Below are 23468 nucleotides of genomic sequence, written 5' to 3' on the forward strand. Positions count from 1 at the left end.
TTTTTTTTTTTAAAGAAATTCACGTTCTTTCTTTCTTTATTTATTTATTTATGACTGTGTTGAGTCTCCATTTCTGTGCGAGGGCTTTCTCTAGTTGCGGCAAGTGGGGACCACCCTTCATCGCGGTGCGCGGGCCTCTCACCATCGCGGCCTCTCTTGTTGCGGAGCACAGGCTCCAGACGCGCAGGCTCAGTAATTGTGGCTCACGGGCCCAGTTGCTCCGTGGCATGTGGGATCTTCCCAGACCAGGGCTCGAACCCGTGTCCCCTGCACTGGCAGGCAGATTCTCAACCACTGCGCCACCAGGGAAGCCCGCCAAGTCTCATTTAAGCATATTATCTCTTGGCCGAATTGTCAGTCAGCTATATCCCTGTCCTTTTACCAGTTATAAACTTGACAATTGCGTCCATTCAGGTCCATTACGAAGTCATTTCTGTATTTTGAGACTATGTCTTCTTTACAGTATCCCATATTCTCTTGACTGGAAGCTGTCCCTGATTATTATTACTGTTATTTTTTGCAATTGTTTTCAGTTGAATGTCTACAAGTAAGGATGTAGATGTTGACCTTTGAAAGGGGAATGGATGACGGATGTTTTGGAGGAGTTGAGGAAAAGCTCTGTTTCTGGTTGTTAGGCTCATAGATCCTTGGAAGAAGATTGGAAACCAGTATATGAGGGTTGTATCTCTATGGCTGCTGAGGAGCAGGGCTTTGTGGCAAGTGAGGAATAGGTGGAGTGGGCAAATTCTCTATCTTAGTTTGAGTTCCCCAAAGCAGAGACTGAAGCAAGGAACTGAGTGAAGGTAGTATATTTGGGAGGTGATCCTAGGAGGTAGGAATGGCAGAGCAGGGAGAGCAAGTGAGGAGAAGAAGTTTATATGAGGGGGTGTGTTTAAGGTTACCCATGTAGGCTGGAAGAACTATATGGAATGTCTTCTAGAATTTTCCTCCTGAAAGACAGGAGGCTGGAGCATTTATATAGCTAGTTTATGCAGCTACTTGGTTCAGGGTTATGCCAGTGTAATGGTTCCCCCAGCCTGCACTCCCTGTGTGCCTGCCTACAGGCCAAGAGGGCTCCTTTGGTTCTGGAGACATGGCACAATGTGAGGGTGAGCTCCTGGGAACTGTCCATCACAGCCATGGCTGAAATCAGAGGGGAGCCACAGGCAAGTAACACAGTCACCAGAGGCTTCCACTACACAGCAACAAATGAGGTTTAAGGCTCTAATTTCAACATATATCTTGAACTTGACCATTTCTCTGCACCTCTACCATCATCACCCTGGTCCTGGTTACCTTCCTCTCTCACCTGGAATTCTACAAATCCTCCCGATTGGCCTTCCTGCTTCCACGCTTGTCCTCTTATTTTTTTTTTTTTTTTTTTTTTTTTGCTTCAAGCATCCCTTAAAGGACATCGTATCACTGTTCTGTGCCAAATCCTCCAATGGGTTCCTATCACCTGAAGAATATAATACACAATTCTCATCTGGCCGTGGTTCCTTTTCCAGCTTCACTCCCGATGACTCTTCTGCTGCATCACTGTGCTCCAGCCACCTGGGCCTCCTTATCTTTAACAATGATTCTGCCTCCTTCCTTTCCTTTAGCCTAGTATGATCCTCACTCCGATTTTCACCTGGCTCACTGGTCTCACTTTATTCAGCGCCACGTCCTCAGTGTGGATTTCCCTGCCGACTCGTCCTAAACTGAAATCCTGTACTCTCTAACTACCCTTATCCAGATTTCTTTTTCTTCACAGCACTTTCTACCACCCGACACCAGCTTGTATATTTATTGCTTTGTTTATTGGTTGTCTTTCCCACTAGAATAAAATTCCACAAAGACAGCAGTTCACTGCCCTGTTTCCAGCAACAAGAATAGTCGCTGGTATATTCTAGGCTCTCAATAAATATTTGTTTAATGAATGAATGACTCCAGAGTCATGATGCCTCCTCTTTTGAATTCTCCCTCAACATGCTCCCATTAGTGTGATCACCCAAGTGACCCAGGAGGGCATCACTTCTCCGTTTCATTAATCATTTACATCAATGTAATGAGGATATAGTGAGAACCCCTATGGAACTGGCAGCCTGAGGTGGGAGGAAGTGGGTGGTACTTCCTGCAGGGGAAGGTGGGCAGGCAGGGAGGCGTGGGCATGGGGCCAAGCTGCAACCACTTACCAACCCATGGTTTGCTTGGGACCAGCCCGGCTGGGTGGGTTGTGTGAGATGCAGGGCTGGTACTGGCAAAGTCTATGCTTCTTGCCTCTTTTCTCTTTCCTCTCTCCCACCCCCTCAGGAAATGACAGGGAAGGAGAAGCTAGACCATCTGGGGCTGTGGGAAGGTCTGGCAGAGAGAAGGTACTTGACAGTGACAGTACTTGGGAGGCCTGACTTCATCTCCTCGTATCCAGGGACTGACTGAAGCAACACAGACAAGGGCCATTTATGGAAGTAAGCATAGCACTGAAAGAATGTGCTTTTGGGAATTTTGACAGAAGTCTGCATTTTGAGGGATATATGGGATTTTTGTTAGAAGGCAAAGTCTCTCTCTGTGCCCCTTCTTTCCTCACCCATACACGTGATACCATTCTGCCAATATCAGGGAAAAGTCACATTTCCTAGAGTAGTGCCAAAACATCCTAATTTCTCCACATTTTTCCTCTTTAAAACTTACCTATCCCCTTTAAAGCTCTGTTGATGTTTTAATGGGAAAAGGCCAGCATCTTATTCTCCTACTCAAGTAACAGTGTAACAAGGGCATTCTAGAAATAATACTTCCAACTTCCTTTTCTAGGTCAAAGAAGTGATTCTAAATATGGACATCTAGGCTAGTGGGAGGAAAGAATGGGTCACTGGGAAGGGAATTTAGTGTTTGCAAGACTTCTTGGTGTTGGCAGTTGTGTTCTTTGAGGACAGGCTCTGGGACCTGACTCCCAAGATCCAGATCCTAGTTTTACCATTTGGTTAGTTGTGGGACATTGGGAATTTGTTAATTTCCTCATGCCTCAATTTCATCTTCTGCAAAATGAGGAATATAATAGCTGGACCTTCCTCACAGAGTTGCTGTGAGTGTTAATAACTGGACATTTTTCATAGGGTTGACATGCGTGAGTTAATGTGTGTGCAAGTGCTTAGAAAAGTGCTAGTGCACACTAAACTTCAGAAGTGATGACAATGATCCTTCCATGCAACTCACAAAGGGAACTTACAAAAAGCCAATGATGCTTACCACTGGCTTTGCCTTTGTAAAAATCGCTTACCTGGTTTCCCTGTCTGTAAAACTGCCTTCAAGCTGGTTTGGGTATGGGATTTCCAAATCCATCCCTTTCCTAAAACAGCTTGTGACTTTTTGTTGACTAGAGAATGAAATCCCACGACATGGCACTCAAGGCTCTTTCCAATGGGTCCTAGGCTATGCAGTACGATTCTTATGGCTACAAGCAACAGAAAACAATGAAAACTGGCTGAACAAATGCGGAATGTGTTGTCTCCTGTATCTGAAAAGTTGAGGGGCAGATTGTTTTAGACACAACAAGATCCAGGCACATAAAAGAGTTGCCCTTTCTCTGTGGTAGGCACTCTGCTCAAAGAGACCCTTGGAAATGCCAGGTTTTCATCATTCTTACAGCTACAAACCTCATGGAAGGAGAATGACTCTTTCTTAAAATTCCAACAAAATTGCTGGGATTAAGTTTGGGACACTGGATAACTTCAGTCATGTACCCAACTCTGAAGTATTAACTATATCCAGGGAGATGGAAGGTAGTGATTGGTCGAGTGATGATCACAGGACCTGCCCTGACCCCAAGAGTTGGGTCAGCTCCACTCTGCAGACACTGAGAATAGATGGGTTTCCCCAAAGGAAACAGTTACCACCATGAAGAGAATAGAGAATGGATATTGACCAGGCAAATGTAACAGATGTCGACTACAGTCTACCTTCCTGCATTTCCTGTCATTCTTTAAACACATGCTGCAATTTTCCATTTCCTGCCCTAGTACGTGATGTTTTCTTTGCTAAAGTGCCTGTCTCACACCTCCACCTATCAAAAGTTCAAAGTACATTTTAAACTGTGCTTCCTTTGTGTAGCCTACTCCTTAACAACCAAAATTTATTACCTTTATATAGCCCTTATCATCAGCCAATTTGTATTACATTGTATACATGTCTTTCTTTTGTTACTGGATTGTAAACTCCTTAGGGGAGAAAATCAGCCTCATACCACACTGCACACATGCGTATTATGTGGAAATCCGTGAGCATCCTTCACCAGGTAAAAAGCTTTGTGTCAACTGTAAAGTACCATAATAAATGTTATCATCATTATTTTCTTGTATTGTGTTTTCTACATTGCAGTTTTCTCATATTTGGTTGATTTTCTAGACTATCTAATTGTAATCAGAAGTGATTTTCAGCAATCTCCAAATTCTCCATATTCACTCTTTTTCTAAATCCAAGATTAACATTATTCAGGTGCAGAAATGTGCCTTCTTTCAAGATGCTTCAGGCATCTGGGCCAAGCAAACAGAGTTAGGATTTTATTTTGTGTCTGAATTTAGATTAAATTCTTTGGCATTGCTTTGGTTTTATTTCCTAGCAGCCTTTTACATTTTAATACTCTATCTTGTATCTTATGAACCTTAATCAAATGCAAAGCTTCAAGTTTTTAGAGCCTTCCTAGGGCCAGTGGGCACATCTTTATTTGCCCCTGGAAGGTCTGGCCCAGTGCTACCAAGGCCTCCAAGCTGATCCAACCCTGATGGTTCTGGCTTCCCCCAAGGCCTGCAGCCCATTCACCAACCTCACAAATGAATGTTGAGTGGCGCTGGGCACAGGAAGGCTGATCCCCGGCAAAACCTGAAGTGGGCTACCACGCTTCCTCTGTCCGCCTTTCCCCCCATTTTTTGCGCTCCCTTCCTTTCCTAAGAGATGCCCACAGTCTACCACCCTCCTGCTGCTCAGGGGCACGTTTTGGGAGTGCCATCTAGATCTCCATGTTCTCCTATGTGCCTCCTCCTTCACTCACAACAATTCCTCTAGGTGATCCTTTCTTTGGAGCCAATAATCTTTTATTACGTTAGCTATAGTTATTGGTCATAACCAGCGAGTTATGTTTGTTCATGACTTGATATGTCAGTCCTTCCACATCACACGCTGAATTCACACATTTAGTGAGACTGGCTAGAAACAAGCCTCGACTCAAAGATAAAAAAAAATGAGATGAATCTCAGGCAACAAAGCAGCTGTGGAAAAGCCCTGGAGTTGGAGCCGGAGAGGGTGGGGTGTGCTTTTCGCAGCCCTTTATGTTAAATAAGCATCCTGATAAGAGTAAGCAAGGAAAAGTGAGAGACCAGAGCAGAATATACCCATCAACATTAATACCGGAAATTCATTGAAAACATGGGTTATTCCGTCCTCCTAATAAGTTAATGATACTGCCCCCATTTACATCTTGAGGTGAGAACCTGGGGTCCACTGACAAAATCCAGTGGGATGGACAAAAGTTTTGGCCGGTTTGACTTTCTAGCATTTTTTTTTTTTTTTTTTCTGGTAGTATTACAAACTGCCATTTAAACCACGTGCTTGTTGTGTGCTTTGCATCTATTAACTCATTTAATCCATGTCTTATCTGTCCAAGAAAGCTGGTGACAGGAATGATCCCATTTTGCAGATGGGGATCTGCAGAGAGATGGGATTTTGCAGAGAAGTTGGCTTACATTTCCCAGTTTCCTAATTAGCACACTGTAGACTTAATATTCAAATCAAGGCTATCTGATTCCAAAGTCCCTGTTGTTAACTATTGTACTCCTATCCAATCATGTCAAAACAGGCAACTTAAGAAGCTTCTAAGTTCTCATACACAGATCTGCCCATCACTGACTTATTTATCTACAATATGCAATCACTGTTTGTTGTTGAGAATACCAAGATACATAGCAAGTGCCCTGGGAACAGTAAGGATGGATAAGTGATCTATGCCTGGGGGTTAGTGCATTGAGTTGGGCGTAGAAGGATAAATAGGAGTCTGACAGGAACAGAGCAGTAAGAAGGATGCTTTAGAGAGAATTATATTGTTTCCCTTTTAGATTCTGAGAACACGCACAGCATAAGAAGGGGAGTACAGGATATGCCAAATGGCCCTAACCTTGTGGTCTCCTTATTTGATGTCCCTGGAAGAGGATTGTGAGCTCAATGGAGGGGGGAGTGGAGGGAGAGATGAGTAGATCCAGGGTGACATGACCCAGCAAGGAACAGCATGGAGCCTGGAGATCTGCAGAGGGAGAATAAGAAGTAGTGAAGGAGATTTGGCTTTCGTAACTAGAGCTTGGGAAACAGAAGGTGCGGAAGTGATTATGAGGAAGGTAATTCAGGTCAGAACGATATGGAGGAGGGTTAAATTGAAACAAAGAGACTGAGGTAGAGGCTTAAGGGTGATTGTCCTGGTTAATTTGTCTTAATGAGAAAAAGTTCACTGGTTTGTACAAAGTGATATTAGTCAGTGGTACCTAACATAACGAAAGCAAAAAATTCAGATATTTAACCATAAGAGAAATGTTAGGTAAAATTTGGTGCATTAATTCAACAGAATCCTATACAGCTAATTAGAACAACTGTAGGAACACAGACACTGCTTACATTAAAAAGAGCACCATACAAAATTATATTCACACTCCAGGTGTCCTAGGAACTAGAAGTTAATATACAGAAATGAAGGTGGCCCTGTTTGTTGGTATCATTATTTTTCCTTTTCACAATTTAAAAGGGAAAAAAATGATCTCAGAGTGATTTTTTGAGGTTCTTTCATTACACCGAGAGTAATAGCAACCAACATTTGTTGACTACAGTCTACTTTCCAGACACGGTTCTGTTTCTGGATTAGCTCCTTTAACCCTCAAAGCTGCCAGGTGTCAGGTGAGTATGGTTATTTGGTGAAGGTCGCTGAAGTCTCTTGCCCCAAATCTCACAGTTAGATCCAGGGCATAAACCCCGGCAGTTGAACTTCAGAATTCATGGTTTTTACCACCGTGCTATGCTGCTTCCCCTTAAGGACAAGGTCATTTTGGCATGACAGCCTTGCTAGGTTCGAGGTGGCCTCATGTCATTCTGAATCTGTCTCTAGAGCAAATGATATTGTAAAAGTAGCCCATTAAGAAAGCACATGCCTTTGGGGCAAGCGAGCATAGCACAAGCTGGCACATAAGAAAGGCTGGATCCTCTGTTCAGTTTAACCATGGAACAGCCCAGCTAATTTGGGAGATTTCATCAAGTCCCTGCCTCCAAGCAATGATTTAATCTCCCTGCATACTGCTGGAGCTCCTTTTATACCCAAACCCCATGTATCTAGTAACTCTTAACAGAACAGATTTTTCTCCATTAGCTGGGGATGGATTTAGAACCAAACAGAGAACTCACTTTAAAGAGTCCCTGGGCAAGCTCTGTTAACATCACTCCCCAAATGGTCCAGGCTGTGTCAAGCCAAGTTCTGGCTGTGTGCTGCAATGAAGTAGGTTACTAGGTGCTTTAAGATGTGGTAACTTGTGACAAGCACAGACTCTTACATTTTGTAACTCCTCACAAGAAGGTAACAACACTCTCATAGATGTCATTTTAATTGGTCTCTGGTAGGGGTTGAATTGTGTCCCCTGAAAATTCACATGTGGAATTCAAAGCCCCCAGTATCTCAGAATGTGACCACATTTGGAAAAAGGGTCGTTGCAGCTGAAATTAGCTAAGGGGAAGTCATACTGAAGTAGGGTGGGCCCCTAGTCCAATAGGACTGGTGTCCTTATAAAAAGGAGAAATTTGGGGGTGTGTGCACAGGGAGAAGCCATGAGAGGATGAAGGCAGCGATGCAGATTGGGGTGATGCAGCAGAAGCCAAGGAATGCCAGAGCTGCTAGCAGACCACCAGAAGCTTGGAGGAGGCTTGGAACAGATTCTCCTTTACAGCCCTCTGAAGGAACCAACCCTGCTGACACTTTGATCTCAGACTTCTAGCCTCGAGAACTGAGACAATTAAGTTTCTGTTATTTAAGCCACTCAAGTCTCTGGTACTCTGTTATGGCAGCCCTAGCAGACTAATATAGTCTCCAAAATTAGTCTCTTAAGATAGATAAACTTATATTTTCCCCTTATCATATACATCATAGTCAACGCCTAGTAAGTTCAGAAGAGGATCAAGCAATTTATATGTATGAATTCAATACTCACAACTCTCCTGTGAGTTAAGGGATTTGATTATTCTCTCCATTTTGGAGGAGACAGAAATCAAGGCACAGAAACCAGGGTCCCCCAGCTAAGAAGTACTGGGGCCAGGATTACACACTGAGTATTCCTTTCACGATGCCATGTTGCCTCCATGAAAGGGGGACAAAGCCATGTGAGAGATGTGTGGAGAAGTGGAAATGAAACGACAAAGACATTGAAAAGGAAGTGGAATTTGTCGGCAGACTGAGACACGGTGATAGAGGCAGACAACAGGAAGATGAAATTTTGGAGGGGCATATTTCCCAAAATACATTTTATGGAAACTGTTGCATGTCAATGCCGTATGAAGAAATGGTTCCAGGGTTACTCAAGTGGGAGAAAGGTTGCTTACTCTATCTCCTGCTCAGAGATTCAAGGCACACATTAGCATTTAAAATACTCCAAGTTTTGCAGAAAAGAACTCTATTTAACTTTGTTTAACCCAGCACTTTTCAAACTTATTTAAGCATGAAATCTTTCTGCTACTGTTTATCTCTAATGTTACAGAGCGAATTCTAATGGGCCAGAGAGAGAAACTAGAACAAGGAGACCCACGGAGGAGGATACCTAGGAGGTAACATCCTAACATTAGTTAAGCTCTTCTAGCCCATCACCTCTTTTTCTCTTTCACAGCAAGGCTCTTAAATATCTACTTATTTTTTCAATTAAACATCAGACATACAAACAGCATATGGAAAGTAACATAAAAAAACACTCATGGTGACATCACCCAGCTTTAGAAATAAAACATTGTGGATACAGTTGAAACCTGTGTTCCTTTTCCAATGACATTCTCTTCTTTATAACCTCACTGTCTCCCTAGAGGTAACTACCAGGACATTCTGAATTTCTATGGATCATTCCTATGCTTATCTTTATGCTTTTACTACATATGTAGGTATTCATAAGTGGTATGGTGTGGTTTAACATGTCTTTACACTTTATATAACTGCTATCCTATTCTTTATACCTTTCTGGGACTTGCTTTTTTTTGTTGTTGTTCAACATTATCTTTGTGAGATTTATCCATCTTGATATATTACCTCTAGTTCATTCATTTTTACTGTAGTGTAGTATTCCATTGTATAAATATACCAATATGTGTTAAGCATACTTTTATTTATAGATATTTAGGATTAGACATTGCTATTATGAATAATTCTGCAATGAATATTCTCATGCATAAATTGAGAAAAATATGAGAACTTCTCTCTAGGACATATATATAGAGAGTTGTGAAGTTGTAGGGTATGTACACATCCAATTTTACTAGATATTGCCAAATTGCTCTTCAAAGTAGTTATGCTGAGTTCAGTTCCTACCCACGGTGTATGGGAGTTCCACTGGCTCCTCATTAACTCTTAATATTGTCAAACTACAACATCTTCACCAAGTTAGTGATTGTAAAATGATACTACATTATGGTTTTAATTTGCATTTGCCCATTTACTAATGAGATCAATAGTTTTATTACATGCTTATTGGCCATTCAGCTTTCCTCTTCTGTGAATTGCCTCTTCCTCTGCACATTAGTGTTCATTTATTTTTTTCTATTGACATTTTTTTCTCATTGATTTTGAAAAGTTTTTAATTAGCTCTCAATACCACAATAGGAATCTTTTCTTTACAAGTATCTTCCTGAAGACTGGGGCTTTTCTTTTCAATGTTTGCTGGTTTGCTTTGCATAGAAAATACAAATTATAATATCATTGACTTTATCTACATTTTCATTATGGTTTGTACCTTTTGTGTCTTGTTTAAGAAATCTTTCCCAACATTCAAGCTGTAGAGATATTCTCTTGTATTTTCTTCTAAAATTTTAAAGCTTTGCTTTTTACATTTAGAGCTTTAATAAACTTGGAAGTGATTTTTGTGTATGATGTGAAGTAAGGATCCACTTTTCCCCCATTGGATAATCTATTATCATAGCACCTTTTGTTTAATAGTCTATCATTTTCCCCAGAGAATCTTCAATGCCACCTCTGTTATGATATTTTATTATCATGTGTGTCTCTTTTGGATTATAATATTACATCATATCTATTTCTATACCAATATTATACTGAATTAGTTACTACAGTTTCATAATAAGCTGATTTCTGGTATGGTAGGTTAATTGAATTGACGGGTATGATTAATGACTTCCTTGTAACCATGCCCTTAGCAATGTAACTTTGCAGCTCATTGCATCAACAAGTTGAATGTATTTCTCCACCCTTTGATCAGGATTGGGCTTGCCTCTCGCTTTGGCTAATCAAATGTTGTGGAAGTGACAGTGTGCCAGTTCCAAACTTAGGCATCAGGAGACCCTGTCTGCTTCTACTCCCTCTTTTGGAATTCTGCCCTCACTGTGAGACTAAGCTCAGGCTAGTGTGCTGAAGGATAAGAGAGCACATGATACAGGATAGAGTCAATCCAAGTTGAGACCATCCTAGACCAGCCAGTACCCAGCCAACTCACCAGCTGCACTTACAAGCGAGCTTAGCCAAAATAGCCACACTTGGCTTAGATCACCAGAACTGCACAGCCAACCCATAAGCTTATAAGCCCAAATAAATGTTTATTGTATTAAGCCCCTGAGGCTTTGTGGTTGTGGGTTCTACACCATAACTGTGCTAAAAGATAACCGACATATGCAGTGAGTCTCATATCTTGTTCTGTTATTTAAAACCATCTTAGTTGATCGTAGCCTTATGTGCTTCCCCATATAGAGTTTAAAACTGGTTTGTCAGATTCTAAGACCTGGTTTAACCCTTTTATACATAATTCAAGTTCTAGGACAGCATCCTTTGCAGCACAGAGTCTTTTCTAAGATTTCACCTTAGAATCTCCAAAGGTGAATCTAACTGGACCATTTGTTGCTCCATTTCTGATAAGTTGTTAATTTATTTGTATTTGCTTTCTCCTATTATAATGTCATTATCATAAGATGGTGGTTCTGTTGCCAGGGCAACCAAATGTGATACATGAGCTTTTAGCTTTAACTAAAACCTTAACTCTTTTTGGCTACATTCCATATGCTTTCTTGGCTCCCTTCATTCCTGAGGTTGAAAGAATGGAAGATATGCTACAATTCTGCCAGTGTCTTATGTTTTGTATCTGTTTCCACCTCTGCACTCGTTAGCATGTACGTCTTTCTCTAAATTTACTAACTTAACCAATTTTGTTTTACTACTTGTCCTCGATAGCTCCTTTTCTTCAATATAATTCTGCGCAGTATTTATTCAACATATATTTAATGGTCATCTGTCATGTTCCTGGCACTGGGGTTACAAAATAAATGAGACAGTTATGGCCCTTCCAGAGTTTCCCAGGTTAGGGAGACAGGGATACAATAGATTAACACAAAATACTTTACCAGTATGGGAAGTGCCATGAAAAAACGGTACAGGCTGATGGGTGGGGGCCTGATCAACTTTGTATCAGTGAAGATTTCTGTGAGGAATAAACTTTAAGCTTAGTCTGAGAAATAGTTTGGAGTTAGCCGGAATTGGGGGAGACCACATCAGGCAGGGGTACAATGTGTGATGAAGCCTTGAGGTCTCAGAGAGGATGAGGAGTTGGAAAGGAGGCCAGTGTGGCTTCCTGTAGATGTAGAAGATTAGTGTGTGAGGGTGAGAGGAGCTTGGGACACACCTAGAGAAGTGGGAAGGGACAAAAACATCACAGTGGGCCTCACAGGGTATCTGCACCACCTATTCAGGAACTGAGTTATAAAGCTCTCAAATGGTGAAGTCATCCAAGAGAAGCTCATTTCTCCACATAGCCCATAGCCATGTATAAAACAAGCAGTTTTAGAGATGCTCAGTGTGTTCGCTGGTCCTCAGGGTCTGTGTCCCAGGCCATCTCAGATCCAGGTCATGCCACATCCCTGCTGAGATGGGCGAGAGACTCTCCTCCCCCATCACGGGTTCCTCTGGTGATGTACTCACTCCAGGGAAATCAGAAGTCAAGCCCAAAGGCCTGATTCTGTAGCACCACTCACTCCAGGGCATCAACCTTCGTAGAAGGTCTCTCTTGATCATCCTCCCTGGGACTTTAGTCACTGTAATGGCCCTGGGCCCCAGGCATGTACAGCAGATCCCTGGTGTAAGAGCCTGTGGGTGGTGTTAAGAGTAGTTTCTTCTTTACATGGAGATGACTTAATCTAGGATCAGGTCTGGGAAAAACTTCGTTTTTACTATTCTCAGCTTTTTAATTTGTTTCTTGTCAGTTCTTAGTATCTTCATCCTCATTTTTTTCTATCAGGTCCGCCCAATTTTCTTTCATTCTAGGTCTTCCAACAATACACATATGCTCAGGAAATAGAGTATGTTGAAGAAGGCATCTAAATATTGGCCATAGGGTGTAGCCTCATCAGGAGTTTTTAGATACCAGTTTTTAGAGCTGGGGTCCATGACAAAGGTCCATGTCTCCCCTATCCCCATGACATGCAGACTGCTGTGAGTAGGTGTGTTTAGTGGACATTTGTGGTTTTAGCTTGCCCATTCTCCTCTCTTGGTAAACTCAGGACCTTGATTTTTCTTTAGGACCTTGATTCACTCCAAATAGTGTCCTATCTTGATGGTACTGCCGGTCAATAAGCTTCACTTCCTTTAGCCGTGGAGGGACCAGGGGTCTAATCTAGGCCAAACAGAATTCCTCTCGGGGAATCGTGATTAAAGCGAGGGAGGAAATGACTTGATCTGATTCATTCCACTGGCAGCACACACGAAATCGTGCCCACTAGGAGTTCCTGCTGCCTAGATCCCAAAGCAGCTTTATTTCCTCTCCCAATCCATTTCCTTCCACCAAATCCCTCTGGTGCTTAAATTAGCCACAGTCGGCTTCTGTTCTTTGCAACGGGCGAAAAAAAGTCCAACTCACGATGTGCATGTGAGAATCCTTCTGAGGTGTGGAATTCTTCAGGTTCTCAAAAGCATCCATAATCCATAAAAGGTTAAAAATCACTAGATTACATGCCACAACTACTGAAGCCTGTGTGCCTAGAGCCCGTGCTCTGCAACAAGAGAAGCCACTGCAGCGAGAAGCCCGCGCACCGCAACGAAGAGTAGCCCCCGCTCGCCGCAACTAGAGAAAGCCCACGCACAGCAGTGAAGACCCAACGCAGCCAAAAATAAATAAATAAATTTATTTTAAAAAATCACTAGATTAGATGGTCATTTCTTTCCTTGAGATTTCAAGAAAGAATTGGATACATGCATCCTTGCAAATTAACAGATACTTAAGTCACAGAACTGAAGCTCAAAATTGTGGACTTTCTGGCATTCTCTTGCAAAGCGTAGTTATTTTTGGCAGAATGGGTCTTTAATCAGAAACTCATGAAATAATTGTAGATAGCCCCTCAATCAAAAGACTAGCCCTGCCTTTACCCACAGTGAGTTTTGCTTTCCGATTAAAGACATCACTCCTTTCCTACAAACCTGGCCCATACCTGTCCTCAGACAAGTTTTCTGCCCAAAGAGCTCTTTCTATGCACAGAGGAGTTATCAGCAGCTGTGGGAGGGATAAATTAAGTTTGTCTCTAGGCCAGCAGTCCTCCAAATCCCAAGCAGGATGCCTGAAGGGGTGCAATGTGGGCTGGGGCACCAGAGACTCTGTCCAGCATAAGAAAATCAAAGGCATTTTTTTCTGTCTTTCCCTAGCTCTTGAAAATTAATAGAAGTCAAGTTCACTGCTAAGTACAAATTGAATGGTCCCTTGTTACCCTTCTAAAATGAAAGACAGAAGAAGAAGGAGAAGGAGAAGAAGAAACAGCCAAATAAAACCACTTTTGGGTCCAAACCACTAAAACCAGAGACAGTTCCAAGATACATCCAACTTTTATCCCTATCCCATCCCATGTCCCTCTTTACCACCAAAAAATTATTTCAGCTTTATGCAAAGAACATCATTTTACATTTGGGGTGGCTGGTTTTGTTACTACTATTTAATCACATACGTGTGCACACACGTACGTACAAACTCTCTTTACTGAGCTCCCCTTCCCTCTTTGCTTCCATATCATTTAAAAGGGAGTGAGTTCAGGAAACAGAGTGTGTTTGCCTTAGTCTGCTTCCCACAAGAATTCAACTGCCAGTGACAATGGTACCATCATAATTTGGTTTTGGTTCTTTGAAGAAAATGCAACTGGGATGTCATAGCAGGCACAGTGGAAAATCTAGCTGGCATCAGCGAGAGCTGTGCTTGAACAAGGACTTAGAGCCAGGGTAAAGCAAATGCTCGTTTTCAATACAACTCACACTGGCCTCCAGTGGGAAGGGGTCGCGGCACAGTAGTGTTCAACCACCATCATTTTACACGAATAGGGCTCAAGGTGCGCTGCCTTTCAGAAAGAGAACATGATTGCAGCAGTCATTTAGATTCCCTTGCCATCTCTCCTAACTCAGAAGGTTAATCTCCAATTGTTTAAAAAATCTATTTCACAGTTCATCAGCGTGTCATCCTTAATATAAATTTCTCATTCAAAAATCTACCAAGTACCAAGCCAGTGCCCAGCACTCTATGGGATGCCGTTAGATAATAGTGATGAAAGAATACAGATTCTGGTTGGATGAGCAACAACTTACCCAAGAAGCAATTTTCTTTCAAAGCTTATATTAATAATAATAAAACCAGTTATCACTTGCTGGGAAACTGGTATATTCTCAGAATTATGCAAGGTGCTCCACATTCGTGAGATCTAATCCTCTTGGCAACAAGAGGATGCCAGCTAGGTGTTATAGAGAAAAGTTCCTGCTTCAGTGGAAAACCATGCATTGTTTAGTGCACACTCTTTCAAGTTATCTCATTCTGATTCTAAGAGGGCGGCTCTGAGCCTTGCATTGCCCTTAAGCTATTTTGCTACTCTGTAGGTTATCGATAACAGATAGCAATGCAAAGGATTCTTGTCTATAGGTATACAAATATATACTGGTTGGATAGAGCAAAATTGGCTTCTCCACTCACTCCTCCCTCTCCCATTAGAAAAAGCCAGTTTCTATCTGTTTGTAAACTTATTTCAATGTTCATTTACACCATGAATATCCATGCTTCTTTTATTTCTCCTTTGAACCAATTTAACATTTATCTGTTAAAGAAAATCTTTAGCATGTGTACCTTTCATATCTGGACGAGAGGTATAATTTTATCTTTAAAAAAAATCCTTTAACTATATTATTAACTCCATTTTACAGATGAAGAAATTGAGGCTCAGAGTGAAATGACTTGCTCAGGACCACTAATGATCAAGTGACCTAGTCAGGGCTAAACTCCTGCTCTTTCTGACTCCTGTAGCCTATGTACTTTCTTCTAATTATGCACCTGCTCCATGCCAGGCCTGTGCTACATGTGTGGGAATATTCCTTTAAGTCCTTCAGCTATTAATAGCCTCTTCTGCGCAGGCACTATGGGCTTATAAAATATTCATGGTATAATCTCCGCTTGCCAGATGATAATCAAGGTACACACAAAAGAAGAAAAATGCATGATAGAGGGAGACAGGACAGTCGGAGAGTGGTAAGAACACAATGGAATTAATCTCGAAAGCTTTCAGGAATGATAGTTTCTCAATCTGCATCATCTAAATGGAAGGGGCATTAAGAAGAAGGCTGCAAATTAAAGCCAATCACTTGTAAACTTACGTCCTGAAACCTCAAGTACTGTCACTTAAGAAGCATGCAAGGAAACAGGATTATACCACTGCTTGCACATTTGTTATCTAACTGTAAAAACAAAAAACAAAAAACAACAAAACAAAACCGGGGGCTTCCCTGGTGGTGCAGTGGTTAAGAATCTGCCTGTCAATGCAGGAGACACCGGTTCAAGCCCTGGTCCGGGAAGATCCCACATGCCGCGGAGCAACTAAGCCCATGCACCACAACTACTGAGCCTGCGCACTAGAGCCCGCGAGCCACAACTACTGAGCCCATGCGCCACAATTACTGAAGGCTGCGCTCTACAGCCCGTGCTCCACAACAAGAGAAGCCACCGCAAAGATAAGCCCGCGCACCGCAACGAAGAGTAGTCCCTGCTCGCCGCAACTAGAGAAAGCCGGCGCGCAGCAGCGAAGACCCAGCACAGCCAAAAATAAATAAATAAATAAATAAATAAATATTTAAAAAATGAAAAAAAATGTGGCCAGTGAAACAAAGCACCTATTCTAATCTCTTAAGCATTTGCATATATAACTATTTTACATGAAGTTTTCATTGGCTCAGATTTGGTTGGGTTGTGCTTACAACTGGTTGTGATTGGCTCCTCTGTGTTTATAGGCTAAACTCTAAACTCCTTTATATCATACATCTTTGATGTGGCCCCTACTCACTTTTCCTCTCTTCTGTTATCCAACAGCTTTCATCTCTCCTGGTCTCTCCATCCCATCCCCCCTCACATACACACACGCAGACACAAACACACATATACACACGCAGACACACACACACACCCTCACAATCTAGGTCTCTGACTCTCTGAGGGGCTTGCAATTCCCCAGCCCACCAGTCCCTGCTGCATCTCAGCCTTGACTGAAGTTTTGCCTGTGACAGGGCCCTTCACAACTTGTCCCACATTGGCGAGCACCTAACCATTACTCAACCCTCAATTTAAGTCACCTTCTGGGGCTTCCCTGGTGGCGCAGTGGTTGAGAATCTGCCTGCCAATGCAGGGGACACGGGTTCGGGCCCTGGTCTGGGAAGATCCCACATGCCGCGGAACAACTAGGCCCGTGAGCCACAACTGCTGAGCCTGCGCGTCTGGAGCCTGTGCTCCGCAACAAGAGAGGCCGCGACAGTGAGAGGCCCGCGCACCGCGATGAAGAGTGGCCCCCGCTCGCCGCAACTAGAGAAAGCCCTCGCACAGAAACGAAGACCCAACATAGCAATCAATCAATCAATCAATCAATCAAAAAAAAAAAAGCTCCTCATTTCCTCCTCTTCCCCTTTAAAAAAAAAAAAAAAAAGAATCACCTTCTCTTCCTGGTTTGCAAAAATCATCTTTCCCCTCAACGTATGTTGTTGCCAGCATGTGTTTACAAAACCCTGGGTCGTGCCTGTTTGTTTACACACTTGCTCCCAGGGTGCTCTGGTCTCTTTTCTCTTTCCCACACTGCCTGATGCATATTCGTGCTCAGTGATTGAATGCCTCATGCATCCATGGATTCACCAACGCGACAGCTAAGGAGATGGGGCGCTGGAAGGAATAGTAGAGATCAGAGCATTCAAACCCTTCTCTTCATTGCTGGGGAAACTGAGGCACGGAGAGGCGGAATCTGCCCACATAGGCGCGGGGAGAGTGCTATTAGAGCACAGGACTCCTGCCTGAGTTAAGCGCCAGTTCCCACACCCACGCTGCTTTCCGCGGTGAAGAAGGCTGGGGAAGGAAATCGCCCTGGGGAAGAGGGACGGTTCGTGCTGTGTTTTGTTTTTGTGGTGCTTTCATAATTTTGGTAAAGATATTTTTAAGCCAGAGCCCGAGGTGGTTCAGTGTTCACGACCGAACTTGGCACTTTCCTCCTGTGTACAGAGCGGCTTGGAGCCTTATCGTAGCCCTCTAACCACATCCCCTGACGGGCCTAATGCTAAACCAACACTGTCAGCTAAAAGCAAACACTCACAGGTGTGCAGCACACGGAGCGGGAGGGCGTTTATTCTAACGCGAAGGTTGGGGAACGGGGTTTGGTGAAGTGGGGGAATAGACCCCAACCGGACATGGGCACCCCACCCCCGGGATCCCCCAAGCCTGGGGCGCAGGGAGGGTTGCCAAAGGCTTCAGTGGCCCCTTGAAAATCAGGTCCCTTATGTGTGAAATCTAAAATATGACACACATGAACTTATTTACGAAACAGACTCATAGACGTAGAAAACAAACTTATGGTTACCAAAGGGGAAAGAGGGAGAGGGATAAACTAGGAGTTTGGGATTAGCAGACACAAACTACTATATTTAAAATAGATAAATAACGAAGTCCTACTGTAATAAACCATAATGGAAGATAATATGAAAAAGAACATGTATATATATGTATAAATGGCTGTATACCAGAAACACAATATTGTAAATCAACTATACTTCAATTTAAAAAAAAAAAGAAAGAAAATCAGGTTCACCTGTGAGATGGCTGCAGAAATCGGTTTCCTAATCACATGAAAAGCACCCGTCAGGCACTTCTTAGAGTTCTGTCGGGGACTCTTAGGAGGGGTCCAGACAAGGGTGACTGATGAACATGACCCACTGGCATCCTTAGCCGCAGCACCTGATGGGGACTGTGGGCCAGCAAAGGTCTGTTCAGGGCAGGAGCTCTCCTTTCAGAGGAAGAGGAGGACCTCACAAACCCTTTCTCCAGCCTGCTGACCTACAGAGCACATCCAACTCTGCCAGAGAGAAAAGCTTCTGTTCCTTTATTCCTGAAGCTGCCACGCTGGGCGCCCCTGAGCTAGGTGATTAGGGGATGATGAGTAATGATTGTTGTCAATTAGAAGCAGCCTGAGTGAAGCACTTACTGTATGCGAGACCACCTTAAGTGCTTCATAGGGGTTATGGGATTTAATCCTTGCTTCCACCCTATGAGGCAGAAATCCTTATCAGTGCCCTCTCCACTTTACAAATAAGGAAATGAAGAGAGAAAGGGATAAATTCAATTGCTCAAGTTTATACAGCTAGCAGGTTTGTGGTGGAGCCACAATTCAATTTCAGGCAGCTGGTTTCAGAGTGTGTGTTCTCAGACCTTTGAGATATTGCCTCAGCTTTGGGCTGTTGATCTGATGGTTCTCAAACTTGGCTGGACATTAGAATTTCCAAAGCCAGGGCCGACCTCCAAAGATACTAATTTATGTGCTTTGGGGTAGCCTGGGTATTAAATATATATATGGATAGATATGTATTTAATATACATATACATATGTGTGTGTGTGTTGCAATCTGATTAGCCGTAGGCACTTAAAGAGTGCAGCTGGCATAGGCAGGCATTCCCACCACATTATCCAAGGCAAGTATTAAGGAGGAATGGGCAGACAACATTGGAAACCCAGCCAAGGAAGGTCTGGTACGGGTGTGGCGCAATGACTAAGGCTGGGGAAGAACGCCAGCAAGAAGGCAGAGGTGGCCAAAAGGGGTGCTAGACAAGAGAGCCATCAGAGGCCTATTTCCCCATTTTGCCAGGGGTGGGCCCTGGAGACTTGCCAAGGGAAAAGATGGCGGGGCGTGGTGACCACCTTCACTGCTGCACAGATGGTTCCTGGAACTCACCAGTGCTATGGAGAATTAGAGTTCCCAGAAAGGTGTTTTAAGAGGGAGACTTGCCCTGTAAATCACATCTGTTGGAGCTACCAGGGGGGTATTTAGGGATCTGAAGCACAAATTGCAGGAATCTATTGAAACCAGGGTCTGGGGGCTTGGGATGTAAGTGCTGGGAACGGAGGGGATCCCCTGCCCTTCGGTGGCTGGTCTGGAGTCAGCCTGAATTCGTTGCAAGTTTTGTTCTCACCCTGTAGGAGCTGCTTACCTTTGAGACATGTGTTTTAAAATGATGAAATTCATGTCTCTTAAGGACAAATTAAAATGTTTTAAAATAGAAAAAAAATCACTCATAATTTTATCACCTAAATGTTACATTTATTATTTACAATATTCCTTTATGTTGTTGTTTTTCCTGGACATCATTTTTTAAACACAATGTTGATCATAATATCTTTTTCACCTAACATAAGGCTGTTTATTCCTTGCATCAAGTTCTTTATTTCATTCATCATAATTATACTAACAGTGGCCGGTTATTACTGGGTTTCTGAAAATTGAATACTCTATGAACTGATTCTATGGGGGAAAAATTTGCCTGAACATCCACTGTGGCTAAGAATTGTTTTTATTTTTACTAACCAGGGATAAACTTCTTTACTACTTGCGAACAACCATGAAATCGAAACAATTTTATGTGTTAGAAACAAAACTACAAAAGCAATAAATTTCAAAACAAAAATATTAATTAAACATGACAAACATTGTTTTGTGAGTTTGATTGTTATTCACTGATGTGATACAAGCATGGTGCCCTCTTGGTGCCTATGGGACCAGGGCTACAGGATCACTTTGTTGTCCCACCACTTTTCTCTGTTCTGAACTCTTAGGAACTTAATGCACACAACCCACAGGCATCAAGGGCCTTCACTTGGCATGGATGCTTCCTTTATATCAACTCTAATTTTCTTCTATCCTCTCGAGCTCCTGACAATTCAAGTAATACCACTTGTTGCCAATGTAACTGTAAACGCAGATTCCAAGTTGAGGCCTAAAACTGAATCCAGATGGGTCTTTCAGCTAACCTAGAATATGGCTATATAAATTTCAAATTATGATTGAAAGGTAAACACAAATGTAAAAATGTTTCATAGAGAATGCCAAATCCAAAAGATTCATCATCAGACCCTTCCACTTTGAGAAACATTATTGGTTTATTGAGTGCCTTTCTTGTGCCAGGTGACTTACCTAGAACCACTCACTCACCGTAACAACATTTCATTCCCATTTCACAGATGAGGTCATTGAGGTTTGTAGGGGTTATGAAACTTGCTGAAGGACACGAAGCTGTCGGATGGAGGCACTATAATTCTAACCTCCATTCTCTGTCTCTGTCATTCCATGGACCATTCCCTGGACCGTGATTACACATGCCTGTCCATGGTCTTTTTTTTTTTGGCTGTGTTGGGTCTTCATTTCTGTGCGAGGGCTTTCTCTAGCTGCGGCGAGCGGGGGCCACTCTTCATCGCGGTGCACGGGCCTCTCACCGTTGTGGCCTCTCTTGTTGCGGAGCACAGGCTCCAGACGCGCAGGCTCAGCAGTTGTGGCTCACGGGCCCAGTTGCTCCGCGGCATGTGAGATCCTCCCAGACCAGGGCTTGAACCCACGTCCCCTGCACTGGCAGGCAGATTCTCAACCACTGCACCACCAGGGAAGCCCCATGGTCTTTTATAAAGTATTATTTTCCCATCTGGGGTTTTAGCCTGTTTATACTGCCAGGGACCAGGGCTAGAGATAAATAATTGTTTTGTTTTTTTCTTTTAGAGAAAATGTAGCATGTGTCATTTGAGGTATATTTATTTAGCTCTAAAACTAACCTGACGAGGATGGACCCTTTAAGATACTTCAGGAGATTTGGCAGTAGCTTAGGTGGTTGGCAGTAGCTTGCCAGCTATTAAATGGTTCTGAATATATGGAGACTTGTAATTTCCTTCTTGGAAGGGCTTTGCCAAAGAGACTAAGCCACATGCATAATCCCTGAACACACATTGGCATATGCAGGAACTCTGTTTGTGCAAATGGATTCTTGGAACCAATCAGACTAGCTAAGTATTTTATCTTTTGGCCCAATACCAAAAACTGGCACAAATAACACTACCCCTGCCGTGCACCAAAGCTCAGAATAATAAATCAGCCACCTTGTAATTACATTGGGAGAGCCAGCTTTCTCCTCTCAGTGAGCAGACTGATGTATCTGTTTAGACTGGATGTCTTAGGGCTCTCTGGGAACCTGGGCTGACTTCCTAGTGCCCAGGCAGGCACTGCCCCAGATCTGTGTGTATAGAGGTGAGTTCCTACTGTGCAGGTCTGCTGGGACCAAACTGGTTTCTAAACCTGTCTGGCTTCTCTGCGAGGTCCATAGCTGTCAAAAGCAAAACAAAGTAAAGGACTGGAGATGGCAGAAAGGCAAAAGCTCATCCATCAGGCTGTGCAAGCAGAAGGCGGAAAGACTTCCTTAGCTGCCTGATTCTAGGTGGTTATTAACTTAGCATTTGAGGACAGTCTCAGACAGGAGAGGTTGGACCAGGTAATCCTTTTGCCTGAATTCATGCCATTTCTTCAGCAATTGAAAGAAAGGACTTGAAGCAGCAGATTTAGATGGGCAAAATAAGACATACAGGAAGGCCATTTCATACAGGGGAAAAAGTTACCTGTCCCTTGTTCTGCCTTGGTTAGAAGCACATATGAAAATAATCATATTAACACATTAATGAGGGGAGAATGGGTGGGTGAAAGGAGGAAGCCTACTCCTAAATCCTGTGGCAAAAATCTGCAAGTCAATCACATTAGAATTCAAATGTATCCTTACACTCTAGTACCAAGCTTGATCAATACTTCATCGATACATTCTGAAACTTTGCCCATGGGTGTGAAAGATTCCCCTGTGGATATGTTCCCTGCCTGATTTCTGAGTGGCTTAATTTGCATGTCTGACTCACATGCCTTCCCCACGTTAAATTAGATGGTTTATTTTCTGAGATCAAGTTGGTTGTTTGGTCTTCATGGCTGTATCTCTTTGCTTTAGTGGTTTTCTCCGCTGGGAATCCTCACGTGCTTGGTACCTTTTTAGTGCGCAGGCCTTGCCAATTTTTCCTTCTCCAGGAGGCCTTTCCTCACTTCCCTCCACTCCTAGCCGCTCTCTGTCACATGTCTTTGTTTAATACTTCACACACTCTATAATTATCCCATTGATCTGTTTCCTTGTTTGTTTTTCCCCACCACCCATGGATGGATCTTGTCTTTTCGTATCCCTAGTGCTTATGACAATGTCGAGCACACAGGGGACATGTGTGAGGTATTTCCAAATATGGAATGAGCCCTCACGTAGCACTGACCATGTGCCAGACACCATCCTGAAAACTTTATGAATATTAACTCATTGAATCCTCACAACAGGCCAGTGAGGTAGGTCCTACGCTTGTCTCTATTTTATAGATCCTCAGGTAGGATCTGAACTTGGGCAGTCTGACCGCAGAGCACGTGCTCTAAAAAAAACTGCCTTATGCTGCCTCTCTAACATTTTGCTGAAGAAGTGAATGGGCATCTGTCATCACCATTATTTAAAGATTCATAGGTTCGTTATAAGCTCTAAGTCCATGAAACACTAATATCATGATCCTAAAAATAGGTTTTAAATGTATGACAGATAGCATACAAGGTTCAGAGTCCCTAGGTTTAGAATGTCACTGTCTTTGGGATACTGGGGACACAGCCTCATTCTTGGTTCCTGACTCTCTAAGGCAGGAGGTTAAATCCTGGGTGACACTGATACCATAAGAAGCAAATATCTTTCTCTTTCAGCTGCCACAGCCACTGAAAGATTGATTGAACGGCTGGAGGATGCAGGAAGACAACAACGTTTAAAAATCCTGATGGGTTTTATAACTTGAGTATTTTGAAATGTATTATTATTTCCGGAGCTTTACCTCGTGTACTTTGGTTGATTGACTTG

At 42.9% G+C, this 23468-nt stretch overlaps 2 long non-coding RNA genes across 2 annotated transcripts in view; one reads left to right on the forward strand and one right to left on the reverse strand.

Annotated features, from left to right (window-relative positions):
* The window catches only part of LOC309609592, a 70093-nt gene extending 46842 nt beyond the window's left edge, over positions 1-23251 (reverse strand). The window contains exon 1 of the long non-coding RNA XR_014233496.1: positions 18331-23251. This is a non-coding gene — a long non-coding RNA (uncharacterized lncRNA). The remainder of the gene's footprint in view (positions 1-18330) is intronic.
* On the forward strand, positions 321-17280 carry LOC309609606. Its single transcript, XR_014233512.1, has 2 exons — positions 321-2450; positions 8754-17280. It is a non-coding gene; the product is annotated as an uncharacterized lncRNA (long non-coding RNA).
* Positions 23252-23468: the final 217 nt, after the last annotated feature.

This window comes from Balaenoptera borealis, assembly GCF_965194805.1.
Source record: "Balaenoptera borealis genome assembly, chromosome: 13".
NCBI lineage: Eukaryota > Metazoa > Chordata > Mammalia > Artiodactyla > Balaenopteridae > Balaenoptera > Balaenoptera borealis.